Below are 17,500 nucleotides of genomic sequence, written 5' to 3' on the forward strand. Positions count from 1 at the left end.
TGCTTGTTTGTGAGTGTGGTTGTTAGTGAACACCCTCCTGGCCACAATTCTAATTTGAGAGTAATTAAACCTGAAGGGATTAACTGTTATATAAAAAGCTTGAAATGATTAAATTTTGGACAGTCAAGGTCAAACGTCAAGGTCACGGTCAAGTAAAATGTCCAATTCCCACAATGAGCTATAAGTTTGAACATCGTTAAGAGACTTCAAACCTGGTTCATAGTTGAGTGTATGAAAATCCATGCCAATTAATACTTGTTAAGGTCGAAGGTTAAGGTTGAGTCTATGGCCAATGTGAAGCAAAAGGTCAAATTCCAGTCATCAACCATACGCCCATAATTCTAATCGTAGATTAATGAAATTTGCATGGATTAACTGTTATATAAAAAGCTGAGAATTATGAAATTTTCGAAGTTTAAGGTCGAAGGTCAAGGTCACGGTCAAGCAAAATGTCTAATTCACGTAATCAGCCATAGGTTTGTACATAATTGTTACAGAGACTTCAAACTTGGTCCATATTTGAGTGTATGAAAATCCACGCCAATTGATACATATTAAGGTCGAAGGTCAAGGTCGAGTCCATGGTCAAGGTTAAGCAAAAGATAAAATTCCGGCCATCAACCATACGGCATCAATTTTAAATCGTAAAGTAATGAAACTTACAGAGATTTTAAACTGTTATGTAAAGAGCTGAAAATGATTTAATTTTGGAAGGTCAAAAGTCAAGGTCACGGACGAGGAAACGTCCATATCATGTAATTAACCATAAGTTTGGATATCGTTATCACAGGTACTTCAAACTTGGTTCATATTTGAATGTATGAAATCAACACCTATTAATACGTGTTAAAGTTAAAGGTCACGGTCAAATTCGAGCAAAAGGTCAAGAAATAAGCTGCCGCAGCGGAGGTCTGTGCTCTACTGATTGCCTCTCTAATTACCTCAGTTTTCACTGTTCTTTTTCTTTAACTTTATTCTCGGGATTCCTTTCATTATGGAAAGAATAATGATGGAATAATACTAAGAGACAGAAAAATAACAACATGGATTCGAGAGCAAACTAAAGTAAAGGATATCCCTAGATCATTTAAGAAATGAAATAGACGTGGAGAGGGCATATAATAAGAATGGTAGATAAAAGATGAATAAGAAGAATAAAAGAATGGGCACCTATAATTGCAAAAGAAGCAGGACAACGAAGAGAAGATGATGGAACGACGAGCTAAATAAATGCTTGTCTAAAATAGCATAGAAATGGTATAAACAGAGAGGAGTGGGTGGACATGTCTGAGGCCTTTGTCCTGTAGTGAACTAGTCACGGCTGATGATAATACTTGCGTATCCGTCCAAGTTTCACCATACTTTGGATGACCGTTGCAATAATTGGAACAACTATCATATTCATTTACTGTCTTTTATCGCCAAAGTATTCGGAACTTTATCAACCCATACTTCCGTAAATATATTTAATCTGCAAAAAGTATGAATCTTACGCCTTTACAAATATTTATGATTATTTTTTTTTTTATTTGTTGATCTTTTGATTATTCTTTAGATAACTCATTTCCAATCCTTCCCACTTAATTAAGGATCTGTTTGCCAAATGTCCTGCTTGTGGCTCTGTGAGCTATTTTCCCGCTTTTATCTCATACGTTTTATATCTTTAGTTCTCTAAGTTCCTTAAAGTCATGTTCTTCCTGCTTATCTTATCCCCTTTTATATGAATAGCTTTCCTCTGGTCTGTCTCGTCTCTTATCCATGCTTTGCTGATAATTTCAACCTTCCATATTTCTTTTCATAAATCCACGGTACATATGCTATCTCTGGTCCTTTAAGCTGATCTCGTAACTTATTAAAATGTAGTGCCTCAAGATATTTAAAAGTATCTTTTTCATTTCCATTTTGTTATTTTCATGATAAATTCATTGAATACCTAGTATCGATTATTGTTTATGATATACTGTTACTTTAAACTTGTCCTTTAGAGATTAATCTTTGATTGTACTAAATCTGCATCAGAAAGAAGTTTACACTTTTCACATTATTGAGCCACTGGTACATCTTCCGAAATTTGCTTTGTAGATATAGGCAATCATTGGTTTTTATTATGCAGTGGTAACCTTTTATTACTTCTATTGAAAAGTTTTGGATTTCTTCCCTTGAGTCAGTTTATGAGGATTTTATTTAAAAAGCAAGTCTTTCACTTCATCAGTAGTCAAGTCATTTGTTCTTATATATATATATATATATATATATATATATATATATATATATATATATATATATATATATATGTGTGTGTGTGTGTGTGTGTGTGTATACAGTATATATATATATATATATATATATATATATATATATATATATATATATATATATATATATATATACATATATTTATATATATATATATATATATATATATATATATATATATATATATATATACCTTTCAGATTAGTTCAAAGGGAAAGGATGTTTTCTCACTAAAGAAAATATGTGTTCTCATATTATTATTCAAAATGTATCTAAAGGACTCATGATATGTAATTTAACCAAAAACCTCAACTTACAGTTGATCAGTATAAGTAATGGAGCCTAAAACCAAGAAATGTGACGAAAAGTTCAAATAATCTTCGAAAGGCGTATCCAAAATCCCGTCACGGGTATTGGAAAAAGTCCAATATTTCGTTATTGATACCTTATAGTTCCCATAACACATTTTGTCAGTTTTTTGCAGATTGAATGCGATTTCGATTTGGTCTTTCTCTCGAAATTTATCCTTCCATCAGACCTACCCATCCAAATGACCAATCCATTCATCCATCCGAACTTGTCGAAAAGTTGTTCGACCATTTTCCTGTGGTCATTGACTTGAGGTCTGAATGTTGAATTACTTGAGACTATTCTTATGGAGAATAATTCACGAAGTTGGTGAAAACTTTTAGCATCTGGGTGATGCATGGTTTTATGGTGGCTATTGCAAGGGAAATTCACTTTGAGATTTGCTTGTTCAGTTGTTAAATCTCCAAAATTACACCTAGTGCTAGAAAAATCTCTTCGATTATGGTAAATGAAAAAAGTATATTGACAAGAGTAACAAAAGCAGTAAATGAATAGTAATAATATCAAAGGTAACAGAAAGAGACTATTTTGACATGACAGTGATTTTTTTTTTTTTTGTTATCTAAAACCTTTCCAATGGATCATATATACAGTAATACCTCCTTAACTACAGATTATCCAACCACAAATTTGATTATACGCTGATCAACTATGATACAAATATAAATATATATATATATATATATATATATATATATATATATATATATATATATATATATATATATATATATATATACAGTATACTAGAATTGACTTAATTGCAGCTGCTAAACTAGGAAGCATCAGGCAAAATTTTCAAAACACTTGCCAATAAATCCAACCACTGGCCTGCTCACCACTCAGTAGAGTAGGATGCTTGGCATATATTTGGACTGAATCTCTTTTGCATGTCCAGCATGAAGATACCGGATTTTTGCCGTGTGTCGCTCTTCAGAATTTCGATTCAATCTCTCTAGGGAGTGTGTGACAATGTTATCTGTATGGGCAAAGGAAATTTGTCTTGTGACAAGGTAATATATTATTTGTAATCCTACACCTTAACTTTGTTTCAAGTGCAACAGGTATTGATAAAAAGGATAAAAGGGCTCATCAGGTGCTGTCTCTAATATTGAAATTCTTGATTTAATCAAGAAAACGAAAATAATTTTATGCTGAAGTTATCTGAAACTATGGAAAAAAGCATCTTTGGTTTGGGAGATTTTCATATAGGAAGAAGGAGGTATGAGCAACCATTATCAGTGCTTCTTTTACTACTGAAGTCTGTATGATAATACATAAGGTTTTAATGAAGACGAACAAGGCAGTAAACTTTTAGACAAGGGATATGATGAAGAGAAAGATGCCAGTCTATTTGCACATGCTGCAACAAAAGGCCGTAACTTTACTCAATCAAGGATTTCTCGAAACCATTAAATCTAGCACCTGACGAAGAAAGAATAACTTTGCAGTAAATAGGGGATGGGTCACTAAGTTTAAGAAGAGGTATAATCTGAAAAAAAAAAAATACTGGATAATCTGCTACTGTAGATGAAGAGGCAGCACAAGCAAATCCAGTAAAATTTTGAGAAATTGTTGATAAAGACAAACAATCTCCAATACCAGTTTTCAACAGTGTTGAAACTAGTAGGATTTACATTGAAAAAGCACCAAACAGTTACCATAGTTCAATGAATTAAAGATTCATATTACCGTGATTCTGTGTGGCAATGTGGCAGGCCTTATTGAAAAGCCAGACGTTGTTCATCACTTTAAGAACCAGCATCCCTTGAAGAAAGAGAAAAAGTTCTGTTTCCAGTTTTTTGGGAACATTGCTAAGGCCTAAGTCACTGCTATTCACTTTAAGCCATGGATCAGCAGGTGCTATGCTCGTGAACTGAAAGCATACTTTGAGAGAGAAGGGCTGCCGTTTAAGACGCTGCTGGTTATCAACAATACTCCTGAACTTCCTCAAGACAGATATGAAAAATACAGAAAATATGTGTCAAATTTCTGCCACTCAATCCTATACCCTCTTGACCAAGGCATCATAAAGTTCATAAAAGCCATCTACACTCACCATTCCAGAACTTTGTAGATTTTTTAAATGAAAATATGTACTGTATAATGATATATATACCTATAGGTAGTGCAATAACATACTAATTTTAAAGGATATTATAATTTTACTTGCCTAATCACTATGTAACTCATATGCTTACGTAATATAACATTGCATCATAAAAAAAAACAAGATTTAAATTCCCATTTTCTATGCTACTGTAGTTCTTCACCATAATGTTTGCTCAAATTTAGTGCGTATGTATGTAATTACATACAGTTACATGATGCAAAAGTATGATTACTTTGTTACTGTTCAATACAAAAGTATTTTTCATTGCATCTAATTTCGACAGGTATTCAAAATCATAAGAATAGTTTTGAATATAGAATCTAATACGATCGTAAGGGATTACTAGAAGTCGTTTACCATTACCGATGCCATTACATCCATCAAAGGAGCTATGGATAAGTTGTGGTTGCAAACAGCTAATGTCTGCTAGAAGAATCTTTGATCTGAGGCTATTGTCGATTTCAAAGAAGTCTCACCAATAGGAGCAGATTAAAAGAAATATAAAGAGTAATAAGACAACTCACTACATATGGAATGGCAGACATTTTGGATAAAGATATTGTTGAACATATAGAAGAGCATTAGAAAGATTTAATAAAAGAGAATTTAGATCTCTTTGAGTCGTCGACAGAAGAGGAAGACGAAGATGTCGATGACTCAGACCCACGAAATTGGACTTACAACCGGCACAGTTAGGTCTTTAGAATGTCTGGATAAATATGAAATAATATTTGGAGCAGTCCATTAATGTGATTAGAGGTATAAGTATTATGTTAACTCTGTGCCATGCATGTGACGGAAGGAAAGGACAAACTCAGTACTTGCCATTTACAATATCTTTAATAAAGATACCAAAAAAGGTTCTATGGATGGAGAAATAGTAATAGGCTCATATCATCCTTGTCATATGCTACAAAAAAAAAAAAAAGATTCTATCGGATGAGAAACAATAATGAAGCCAGTACCATTAGTATCATATACTGCTAACTCAGCACCACCTATGCCATCTGCGACCAAGCCATAAATCTCAGCTTCGTCTTCTTCTAAGCCGTAACTCTCTGCAAGATCTATATATACATACATAGACCTTGCTCTCTGCTTCATCTGTTCCGTCTTGAAACCCAAATACAAATCCACGTCTCATTAACCTTTGTGAAATGACACTGACCCGGATGAGCCATGTGCTCTTTTATCAAGTGATTTGAGCCCACTATGATGCTAGGCCACCATCCTTCCATTACAACGATGTAGGTATCTGAAGAATGCTATCATCAGCCATTTATCATCTACGATGCATCGTCAAGAAGAATGGATCAGTCAGTAAGTACCTCAGTAGCCTTTAGTTACTGGTGCATAGTATGATGTGTACTCAATGCTATGTATAAAACACACTGTGCAGAACTGCATACTGTAATGCAGTGTTTGATAGTCAATACCTACATATACATATATTTTGGGGCTCAGGCCATGTCATGCTGATGGAAGGGTTCCTATAGGTAGCCTTTTAAGGGATATTTGCTACAGTGATACTCCAAGAGAATTAAACCAAAGATCTCCAGGATTCCAACTCCTGGCATGAGTATCCAATAAAGGATATTGTATAATATCAGGGGACGTATTCTAGATACGACACATGACAATTTTCACCCCGAATAGATTTAACGCTTCGATGTAAGGGGGAAAAGTGGCAAAAAGGAAGGGGTGCCGTTCTAGGTACCCGTTGGATTTCCTTCGCTACTACTACTGCGATGCCATTCCTATTCTTGTAGCCTTGCTAAGAGTGTGTGTGCTCTCCCTTAGCCCGGTGTTTTTCTCAAGTTTTGGAATTATTTCATTATGCAATTATCAACACCTTCGTCATCTGGAAAGTTGAGTATTAATTCTTTCCTTGGTGTAAGTTTGGTCTCACTTTCCACGGTTAAATTCATTAATTCAAGTGTGTTTTGGTGAGCATTTCCGTCACCGGAGGCAGCCATTTTATGACTGCTGTCGCCCTTTATATTCTTGCATATTATTTAGATAGCAGGGCAACCCTTTCCCGGCTTTACACTAATATGTTAGCTATTTAGGCAATTTATATAAGATGTGATATTGCATACATGAAACTTAACTCTTACTGTCATGTGACTTTACTTAACGTATTCGGGTTGGAACCCCGGGGGTACTCAATCACCTTTGGCGGGGTTCCTGCCGGAGCAGATTTATCTTTGCTCATTTATACGTTAGTAAAGTAATTTCCCCTGTTTAACCTCAATCTTTATCGTTTTTTATAGATTTTGATGAGATATTATATTCTCTAGAATCTATCTAATTCCAGATAAGTTACGATAATTATCCTCTCTCTGAGAGAAGAGGCTATACCCTTCTTCCCTCCCTGAGTGGTGCCGCAGGCATAGGCGGCCGTCACTGTCTCTCTTCATTGCTGTTGGGTAGAACAATGTTCTTCCTGCCTCCGGCTTTGAATCAGATAGTGACATACTCAGGGTGCCCTTGTCTTGCCGACAGCAACGTCGTCAGCACAGGAAGTCATACTTCCCAGCTCATTTTTTTGAGGTGGACGACATAACCTCAACAATGAACTATAAGACCCTCAACCCTTCCCCCTCTGTCCTTTCGTGATGGCGTGTCGTCACAAGATTCTTTCGCTGGTACTCTGACAATCACCCCGGCTTGCTGGGAGGATTGCGTTATCGGCAGGTGTTCTGCCGGTGGCAGTTATTCCTTCGTCTCACCACTGCCTTCCCCCTGACTTCCCTTCCTTGATAGGAAGTTGATAAGGATGGGGGAGGACTAAGACGTCGTCTGACTGCTTCCGGCAGGAAACCTAGCATACTTTGTGAAGTCCTCAGCTCTCTCTTGAGTTTCCATTTACATTCCTTAGCCGCCGACTCCATTGTCGGCAACAAGCTAGTATGTAGATGGGTGGAAGCCAGAATCTGACAGATTCTTCCCCCTTCCATTGGAACTTTTACTTCTTTAATCTTTTTCTTTCTTTTGGTTAGCACTGCCGGTACTAACCTAATTCCGGCAGTAACTGCCGGCAGACTACTTGATATAATGATACAGTAGTATACATGTTTTCTAACATATCCCGTGTTCCTCATCGCAGACGTTTGTTGAGACCACAATCCTTTATTGAGATTGAGTAATCCTTCAATACCCAGATGGTTCTTTTGATCATCAGGGATTTACAATACCCAATCTGTATTAATACAGTACTACAGGTGGATGACGTTGGTATAAATTACTTACTAACACTAACTCTAGTTTCTAGAGTTTCTCTCCCCTGTAACCTTCCCTATAAGGGAAATTGAATATTAATACTGACATAGGTCTCAGCAATAGTCTGAGAAGGGAATTCACTCGGATATGTGTCTTTTCTTATTTCCTTTCAAGCTTACTATCCTAAGCTACCATTTACAATAGTGGTTACTATTATTGCTAAATATTGCATGCTTTATATATCACATGATACTCATGGAAAATTATTTCTCCTTCTTTACAGGATGATCCTGTTGAGAAATGTGGAGCGATGTTCTGCAACCACAAGGGGAGGGACTTCTGTGGCCACATGATATGTAGGTTTCATGCCCACTGCTGCATCACAGGAGCCCTGAAATATTGGGATCCGAAAGGCTGCAACATCTGCTCGACCCAGCTAACTAACGGCTTCGGCGAGGCCCCCTATAGTTACACTAGAGACTAGGGACACGGCGAGGGATACCCTTAGCAAGTGGGTAAAGGGGTTCCAGAAGAACTCCCCGGGACCATACTTACCCAATGACTCCCTGAGGCATACATTGTTCCCCAAGACTCTCCCTAACGCGGTGATGTCCCAGGAACAGCTCCGGTCTCCCTTCATCCAGTTGAAGGTTGACTCGGACACCAATAGGATCATAGAGGACATGGACATGCAATAAGAGAGGATGTCAGAAGTGTCCTCTGACACGGAACAAGACCTGCTGCACGGTATCCCTGAAGAAGATGAGGATCTTCCCTTCGTGGAGAGAGAGGATTCCCTCTCGACAGTGGCAGAAGGCCCTCAGTTTGCCGTAGCTGCATACCAGCCACTACCATCAACGTCCTCTGCACCAACTCCACAACCTGTTGCTCAGGCCAATGCGAGTGAATGATTCTGCTGTCTCTTAAACTCATGATGGAGTCATTCCAACAGGAGCAGAAGGCCATCCAGGAATCGTTCAAGCAACTGCAAAGAAACATGCAGGAGAAGATTAACCATCTCAGAACCGCCAGGAGCACGTCTAAGAAGCCTCTTAGAGTGTCCAATCTCCCTCATTGCTCCGAATCCAATCCCTGGAGGTACGTGGAGCATATGCCCATGACGGATGGGAAACTATTCGTTCCTGAGAAACTGGAAGCCCGGCCGGTTGAAGACCTCGAGTTCTGACCTAACTTCCCCGCTTTTCCCGAGTGCTAAGTGAGACTGCGGGACGAAAGTGCGACCTGAGAAGAAACGGCCATTCCGAAGAAAGGCTCAGACAAACTCAGAGTCATTCTAGACTTGTCTCCACTCAACAATTCTAAAGTGTCGGCACTGAGCAAGAAACATGCTACCTTTCTTGCCCCTTCCTCTATCTCATTTCCCTTTACAGAGAAAGCGTTCGACTCTGTCATCAAAGCTATCGACGAGGGAAACCTTGCCTGACTTTGGAACAATGCAAGCCATTCTCCCAAGCACTGCCTAGCAATGAAGGAAAGTGGAAGGCTGTCCACCTAACCTTCTCCATCTCTAAACTAGCCCCGGAGATCGCAGGACAACATTTCTACGAGAACCTTCTTAAGTGCCAGACCATCATCTGAAGAAGGAACAAGAGTCGAAGAAAAACCTTGCGGCCTCCCTCTCTCATCAGAACTGCTTGGAACTAAGTGCATGCAGCAGGATGCCCCGAAACTCTTCCTTTTCCTAGCCAAGTCTATCATGGGTACCCTTGTGAAGGACTTTTACTCCTTCCTCAGGGCGAGAAGAGCTTGCAGAGAGTTTGTCTTGGCGGCAGCGACCATCCGGCACGAACCAAGGAAGTTGATTACCTCGAAAATCGAAAATCTAGGGTAAAGACCTCTTTCCACAGGATCTGGTCCAAGAGGTCATTACGAAGGACGCGACGGAGAACAGGAACCTTCTCCAAAAATGGGTCATGTCCTCGAAGAGGAAATCTTCTACGGAAGGAGGACCCAACCCAAGAATAGAAGGGCAAGAAGACTGCGAAGACCCGCGCAAGTCCCAGCCATGACCATGACCACAATGCCTCAGCCCACCTTCCAGATGGTCCTTCAGCAGCTGGTAACTCAGTCGCCGGTGTGTAACCCTACCTTTGAGAGGCAGTCGACTTCCTTTCGGTTCAGCCAGAAAGGAAGAGGTTCTAGAAGTTTTCCAAGAGGTAACTTTTCTCGGGGCCAAGGAGGACTGGGTCGCGGAGGAAAATCTGCAGGACCCCAAGAAATGAGGGGTTTCAGGAGGGGGCAGACTCCATCATTTTCAAGATCGCTAGACCTTCAATCCCTGGGCCCACAGCCTAATTACGAATGGACTCGGGTGAAAATGGAGCAAAAACTCCACCCCGTTTTTCCAGAATTCTTTCAACACTCCACCCCCTTGTTAGAAGAATATATCTCAGAACTCTTGACCAAGAAGGAGATAAGGAAAACGAAGTCCATCAAGTTCCAGGGAAGGCTGTTTTGTATTCCGAAGAAAGGCTCAGACAAACTCAGAGTCATTCTAGACTTGTCTCCACTCAACAAGTTAATCAAGAACAACAAGTTCCGGATGCTTACTTCGTAACACATAAGTATTCTTCTGCCAAAAAAGGGCATTCACGGTCTCAATAGACCTGGCAGATGCTTACTGGCATCTCCGAATGAGTAGTTTGTCTTCAGAGCAATGCCCTTTAGACTAAACACAGCCCCAAGGATATTCACCAAGCTAGCAGACACAGTCATTCAACAGCTACGCCCCGAAGGTGCTCAAGTGGTAGCTTACTTACACGATTGGTTGGTATGGGCAGCATCCAGTATTACTCGTCTGCAGGCAGCTCAAAAAGTGATCAAGTTTCTGGAACACTTAGGCCTCAAAATCAACCGCAAGAAGTCTCGTCTCACTCCAGCTCAACAGTTCCGGGGGTTGGAAATCCAATGGAACTTCAAGTCACACCACCATTCCATTCCATCCAAGAAGAGGAAAGAGATAGCATGATCTGTCAGGAGACTAATCCGCTACAAAAGGATTTCAAAAACGACAACATGAAAGAGTCTTGGGATCTCTATAGTTCGCAGCAGTGACAGACCAAGTGCTAAAGGCATGTTTAAAAGATGCATCAGGAGTCTAGAGGAAATACGCATCGAACGCTCGAAGGGATCAACTAAGGTTGACTCCAGCCTTGTTGCGCAGACAATTAAAGCCGTGGTCGACAGCCAAGAGTCTTGCGCGGATAATTCCCCTGCAACCACCACAACCTTTAGTAGTGATCCATGTGGATGCCTCCTCAGAAGGATGGAGAGGTTATTCTTACGACAGGAAGGTTCATCTGATTTGGTCGCGCCATTTCAAAAGATTTCATATCAACATTTTGGAAACATGGCAGTGTTCCTGACATTGAAGAGACTATCTCCTCACAGATCAATCCACATCAGGTTTGTTATGAACAACAAGGTGATAGTAAAGTGTCTAAATCAACAAGGCTCGAGATCACCTCACATCAACCATATGATGTTAGCTATCTTCTACCTGGCAAGAAAGAAGAGATGGCATTTATCAGCAGTTCATTTATAACGTTTCCGCAATGTGACGGCGGATGCTCTATCCAGGTGAAAGCCCATGTAGACAGAATGGTCCTTCGACGCAGACTCATTCTCCTTCATCATAGGAAAAATCCCAGAACTGCAGATCGACCTCTTTGCAACGAGCGACAACAAGAAACTATATCGTTACGTAGCCCCTTACCTGGATCCTCAAGCAGAAGCAATGGATTCCATGCCTCTAGACTGGAACAGATAGAATTATATCTACCTGCTTCCACCAACCAATCTCCTGCTAAAAATCCTCGACAAGCTGAGATCATTCAGAGGGATGGCAGTGGTGGTAGCCCCTAAGTGGCCCAAGAGCATTTGGTTCCCCCTAGTCCTAGAATGGAATCTGAAGCTCTTTCCACTGCCGAATCCAGTGCTGTCCCAACCGGTCCATAAGTCGACTGTCTACACTTCATCCTCGAGAACCAACAACCTACATCTCATGATTTCCTCACCCTAGCAGCGAGCAAAATGCTCGGAATCTCAAGAGATAAAGTTGACTTTATCAAAGAGTACAAGTCATGTTCTACTAGGAGACAGTACGAATCGACATGGAAGAAATGGGTGACCTATGTGAAAAAAGGAAGCCAACAGAAATATCGATAGATTTCTGTTTTGCATTCTTCATACACCTCCACGAACAAGGCCTGGCCTCTACTACAATTACTTCTTGTAAGTCGGCCCTGGCTAGACCACTTCTGTATGTTTTCAAGGTGATATCTTTAATAAGATTCCGAAAGCATGTGCTAGACTCAAACCTGCAGCCCCACCAAAGCCCATCATGTGGTCTTTGGACAAAGTCTTGCACTATGCCTCGAACCTGGATAATGAGAACTGTACTCTAAAGGATTTGACACAGAAATTTATCTTTCTGTTCACAATAGCCTCAGGGGCTAGAGTTAGCGAAATAGTGGCCTTATCTAGAAACGAAGGCCATATTCAGTTCCTGGACTCAGGAGAACTGAAATTATTTCCTGATCCTGCCTTTCTTACTAAGAACGAGCTACCCACCAAGAGGTGGGGTCCTTGGAGAATCTGCCCATTGAAGGAAGATGCCTCTCTGTGCCCAGTAGAGTGTCTTAAGGTCTATCTTCGAAGAACTTTAAACTTCAAGTGAGGACAGCTCTTCAGAGGCAAAACCTCAGGATCAAACCTATCTTTAAAACAACTGAGAGCGAAGCTCACCTACTTTATTCGCAGGCGGATCCTAACAGTACACCCGCGGGTCACGATACGAGGAAAGTTGCTTCGTCGATGAACTTCTTTCAGCATATGGACTTTGAGAGACTCCGCTCGTACACTGGGTGGAAGTCATCTAGGGTCATCTACATCATTACGCGAAGCAAGTACAAGAGATAAAACCTTTTGTGGTGCCGGCTGGTAGTGTAATCAAACCTGCCGTCTAGTGCTGCGATGAACAATGGACTGTTTTGGGGCTTTAGAGTGCTTCGGGCACATGGGTATACGTACCCACTTGTGCAGATCACAACTATGGTTGATGTACTGTTCTGAGTAGGTGCATAACTGATCAATACACCAGTACCAAGTGAACGTTTGCATTACGGTGTCTTATGCATTTCCGAATATCTGACAACATCAGATAGATTTGGTTTTCACATTTTCCATTGAGTGGCATTATTTTGATAATGTATTTTGCAAATTTTTTTCTACACGAGAAAATATGTGTTCGATGTGTTGTATGCTGGATCAGATATATACTTTGTTGTAACTACATTTTGATAATCTAGTTGCATAACAAAATACTTAACGGTATTTGTGTCTTATCACTGCTCCCTCAGTTATAAGCTAATAAAGTATGTTAGAGTTTTACTAGGGGTTTAAGTTCTTGAAGTCACAATATTATTTTCTAAAGGAATAATCATGACCTTAAGTACTTAAGGTAAGTGAACAGGGCACGTTTTAAACTTTACCCTTTTGTTCCGATGGGAAATACAAACCTTGAATCCTTATTGTCGACATCGACATTTCCCTGCTGGGGGGCAGGATGCACTAAAACGGCTCCAGGCTTGGTTTGCGTGAGAAATCTCTGGATTTTCACATACAGGTCTAGTAGACCAAATAAGGAGAATCTATTCAAGGTAAAAGGCACATACACAAACCCACAGCTAATACTAATTTCAAGACAATTCTCTAGTATACTTCTATCGGCACGACATGGCATGAGCCCTAAAAACGGATTTTGATCAAAGTGAAAAATCTATTTTTGGGTGAGAGGGCCATGTCATCCTGATGGAGCCCACCCTTTTGTTGATCCCTCCAAAATTACTTTATATGTGGCCATTTCTGCTTAACGGCAAGAATAGGAATGGCGTTGCAGTAGTAGTAGGGTAGGAGATCCACCGGGTGCCTAGAACAGCACCCCTTCCTTTTTGTCACTCTTCCCCCTTACATCGAAGCGTTAAATATATTCAGGGTGAAGATTGCTATGTGTCGTATCGAGAATACGTCACCTGATATTATACAATATCCTTTATTGGATACTCGTGCCAGGAGTTGGAATTCTGGAGACCTTTGGTTTAATTCTCTGGGAATATCACTGTAGCAAATATCCCTTAGAAGGCTACCTATTGGAACCCTTCCATCAGCACGACATGGCCCTTTCGCCCATAAATAGATTTTTCACTCTGATCAAAATCTGTTTCTTTGCTACTTAAAGTTTGTACAGTGTGGTGTACTTTGCAGATAGAATTTTTCAAACAACCAAGAGTTTAAGTCGCTTATTATCTGGGCACATAATGGCCGTGGATAAGGTCATAGTGTGTGTATATATTGTATATATTTCATATATATGTATTCAAATAGAAATGTATATTGTTTGTATATATGCAAATATATTTATATGCATAGACCCAAGAATAATCATAAATACTCTTTTCGCTGTATTTCAAAATTTCTTTGAACGATCGCAGATTTCTATAATGCGTTCATCATCATACACCAAAATGATAGCTAGGTATTAAGAGCCAAATTGGTATCAGCAGTATCATTCTTATTTGGATACACAAATAATCCGTACGTCACAGTTCTCGGCCATGAACGTTTATTATTCATGATAAGTTTTTAAAACGGTTACGTGAGGTATTTTAGATACATCTTCTCAACCTGTGCCATTAAGCATAATTAATACTCTACAACGAGGAAAGTCTGGGAATACTTCCACAGTGAAAATAAGGAGAAAATACCAAGAATGATCCAAGGTGAAAACTTGAAGAAAACATTTACTTTGAAGTGAAGTGTTTGAGGAGGGCATAAATGAATTATATTTACTCCCGTTGTTTGAATCTAAACGGAAAATATTTTTAGATGATAGAACAGAAGGAACTTTCTTAAATCGGTTCATAAATCTAACAATACTTTTTTACATTGGATTAGTGTAACGTGCATTGTATCGCTTCTCTCAGCAGCGGCTTCAGGACCAATTATTTGCCTTCGCTGGCACATGCCCATCTTAATCAAAAACATCATAATCTACTTCAATTTTTCCGGATCATGGTCATTAAATGGACCGAGGAATTCTGGATATATATAGTAGACTTTAATATAGATTCTTTTTGTATACTATCCGATTGAAATAAAGTGTTAGATATAATAGTCTGATTTCTGATTGGGTGCATTTGACTCAACAGTTTCCTATCCACTTTTTGCTCCCCATATCATATTACTGCAAGATTTCTAATGTTTTATCAAAAGTCTCATTGTTGTCTCTTGGATTCCAGTGACATTCAAACGTTTAGACACTTTGTGCTGTGGACGATGGACTGACAGCTCAAGTTAATTCACTTGACTAATGTGGTACTCTAGGTTTCATCTTCTCTTCAGTTGTAGTTGGCTTCCAAATATATTCTTGAATTTCCCCTAAAGAGAATGCTGCTTCTGTATGCTCAGCTGAACATTAACAGTAATAGCTATGTGTATGTGTGATGTTGTAAATATTATTTAAAGGTATCTTGGCTGAAAGAAAGTTACAGGACCCTGTAGCAACAGTTGGGTCGTAACATAAGTTGAGGATCAACAAGTGGTCCTTGGCTCGACTTGCAAAAAGCGGCCGGTTGGGGAGTAGCTCCAAATCTAGTGATTTGTGTAAAACTCTCGGGCTTTCTCCAACTATTGTTATCCGCGTCCAGAATCATGCTTTTCACGATCTCTCTCTTTAGTTTTCTTTCTGTAATTGATGAAATTATTTTTCTTATCATTATTATTAGTTTGCTGTATTCAAACAACTTTTTTTTTTCTTTCTCGTTTACAATTATGTGGCTTGATATGATAGAAAAAAGGAAATGTCAAAAATTCAGAGAAAGGCGTGACCTGTTATGCTCCGCTCAATTGAATTTTTTTTACTAATTAGCTTCCTTTATTCTACATTTTCGCCAAAGTTTTTCGGTAGGAAAAGACAAATATATTGAAAATAGAAATTATAGCAGGTAAAAGAGTTCTTATCTTTCTTATAATTTGCTCATCTAATGCTATTTTATTGGACTTAGAACAAAGGAAATAACCAGTTTAAAAGAGAGAGAGAGAGAGAGAGAGAGAGAGAGAGAGAGAGAGAGAGAGAGAGAGAGAGAGAGAGAGAGCAACATGAATACATAGGGAGAAAGTGGGGAAAGGAGGCTGCGCCATGTTCACAGACGTAAAAGCTATACACTCGGGGAGAGAGAGAGAGAGAGAGAGAGAGAGAGAGAGAGAGAGAGAGAGAGAGAGAGAGAGAGCAACATGAACATATATGGAGAGAGTGAGAAAGGGGGCTGCGCCATGTCCACAGACGTAAAAGTTATACACTTGGAGAGGAGAGAGAGAGAGAGAGAGAGAGAGAGAGAGAGAGAGAGCAACAGGAACACATAGGAAGAGAGTGAGAAAGGGGGCTGCGCTATGTTCACAGACGTAAAAGCTATGCATTCGGAGAGAGAGAGAGAGAGAGAGAGAGAGAGAGAGAGAGAGAGAGAGAGGGGGGGGGGGGAGGGGGGACACGCCACGTTCACAGACAGGAAGCAAGATCCCTACCGCGACGAGTTGCCCCAAAAGTCGATTAGTGACGTCACGATACACTCAGCTTGTGACGTCATGCCACGGCAACGATCCATGACGTCACTTCAGCGGCAGCCAGCCATATCCCAGTTCCATTTGCAACAAAGAGAAGACGCTGGGTCTGCTAACTCACTAGGTACAGGTGAAAATCCATGGCGAACGTCTTTTTAAAAACTGGTGTAAATGTTGCTAGTCTACTTTTAGTGTGTGCTATGCTTGTGTGTGTGTATACGTGTATGTTATTTTCACTGTTATGGACTGTATATAAGGTACATCTAAATATCTTGGTTTTTTCTTCTTTTTTTTTGCATCCTTTTCTAATGTCCTTTTAACAGCATGCAGAGTTTTTTTCTTTTGTCCACCTATTTATTTCCATATAACATTCGGTGTAAATACTGGATCTCCTACTTTCTTCATGTTATCAAAAGTATTTATGATATATCGTACGTATTGTGGTCGTTAAAGATACTGTTCTTGCTTGTTTTATCTTATATAGTTGTGTATAATATTTAATTTTTTTGGACGACATTTCATTAAAACTTGTCTCTACGTCTTATTTTTATAAGAAAATGAGTGATTTATTAGGATATTCAATGCACTAGGCCAAATTTTCTCAACATCCTTTGCAATGTTTCTAAGTCTGCCTCTTTTACGAAACAGTAATTTTTGGAACCACGTGATACGATTACTCCACATTTTTGGTCTTATTGACGTACATATGTTTTGTGACTTTAGCGTTAACCACGTGCCAAACATTAACATTGCTGTTACGCCTAGTAGGCCATGTCCGTAATTATGTTACACTTCAAATCATTTTCCTCTGTTTAAGAAGTCTATTAATTTTCCGGAAAATGCGTTAAATTTAGTTTTAAAACTAATTTCAAAACATGTTAAAACAGGTTTCTGTGTTTGTTG

The sequence above is a fragment of the Palaemon carinicauda genome, chromosome 22 (assembly GCF_036898095.1).
Source record: "Palaemon carinicauda isolate YSFRI2023 chromosome 22, ASM3689809v2, whole genome shotgun sequence".
In the NCBI taxonomy this organism is placed as follows: domain Eukaryota; kingdom Metazoa; phylum Arthropoda; class Malacostraca; order Decapoda; family Palaemonidae; genus Palaemon; species Palaemon carinicauda.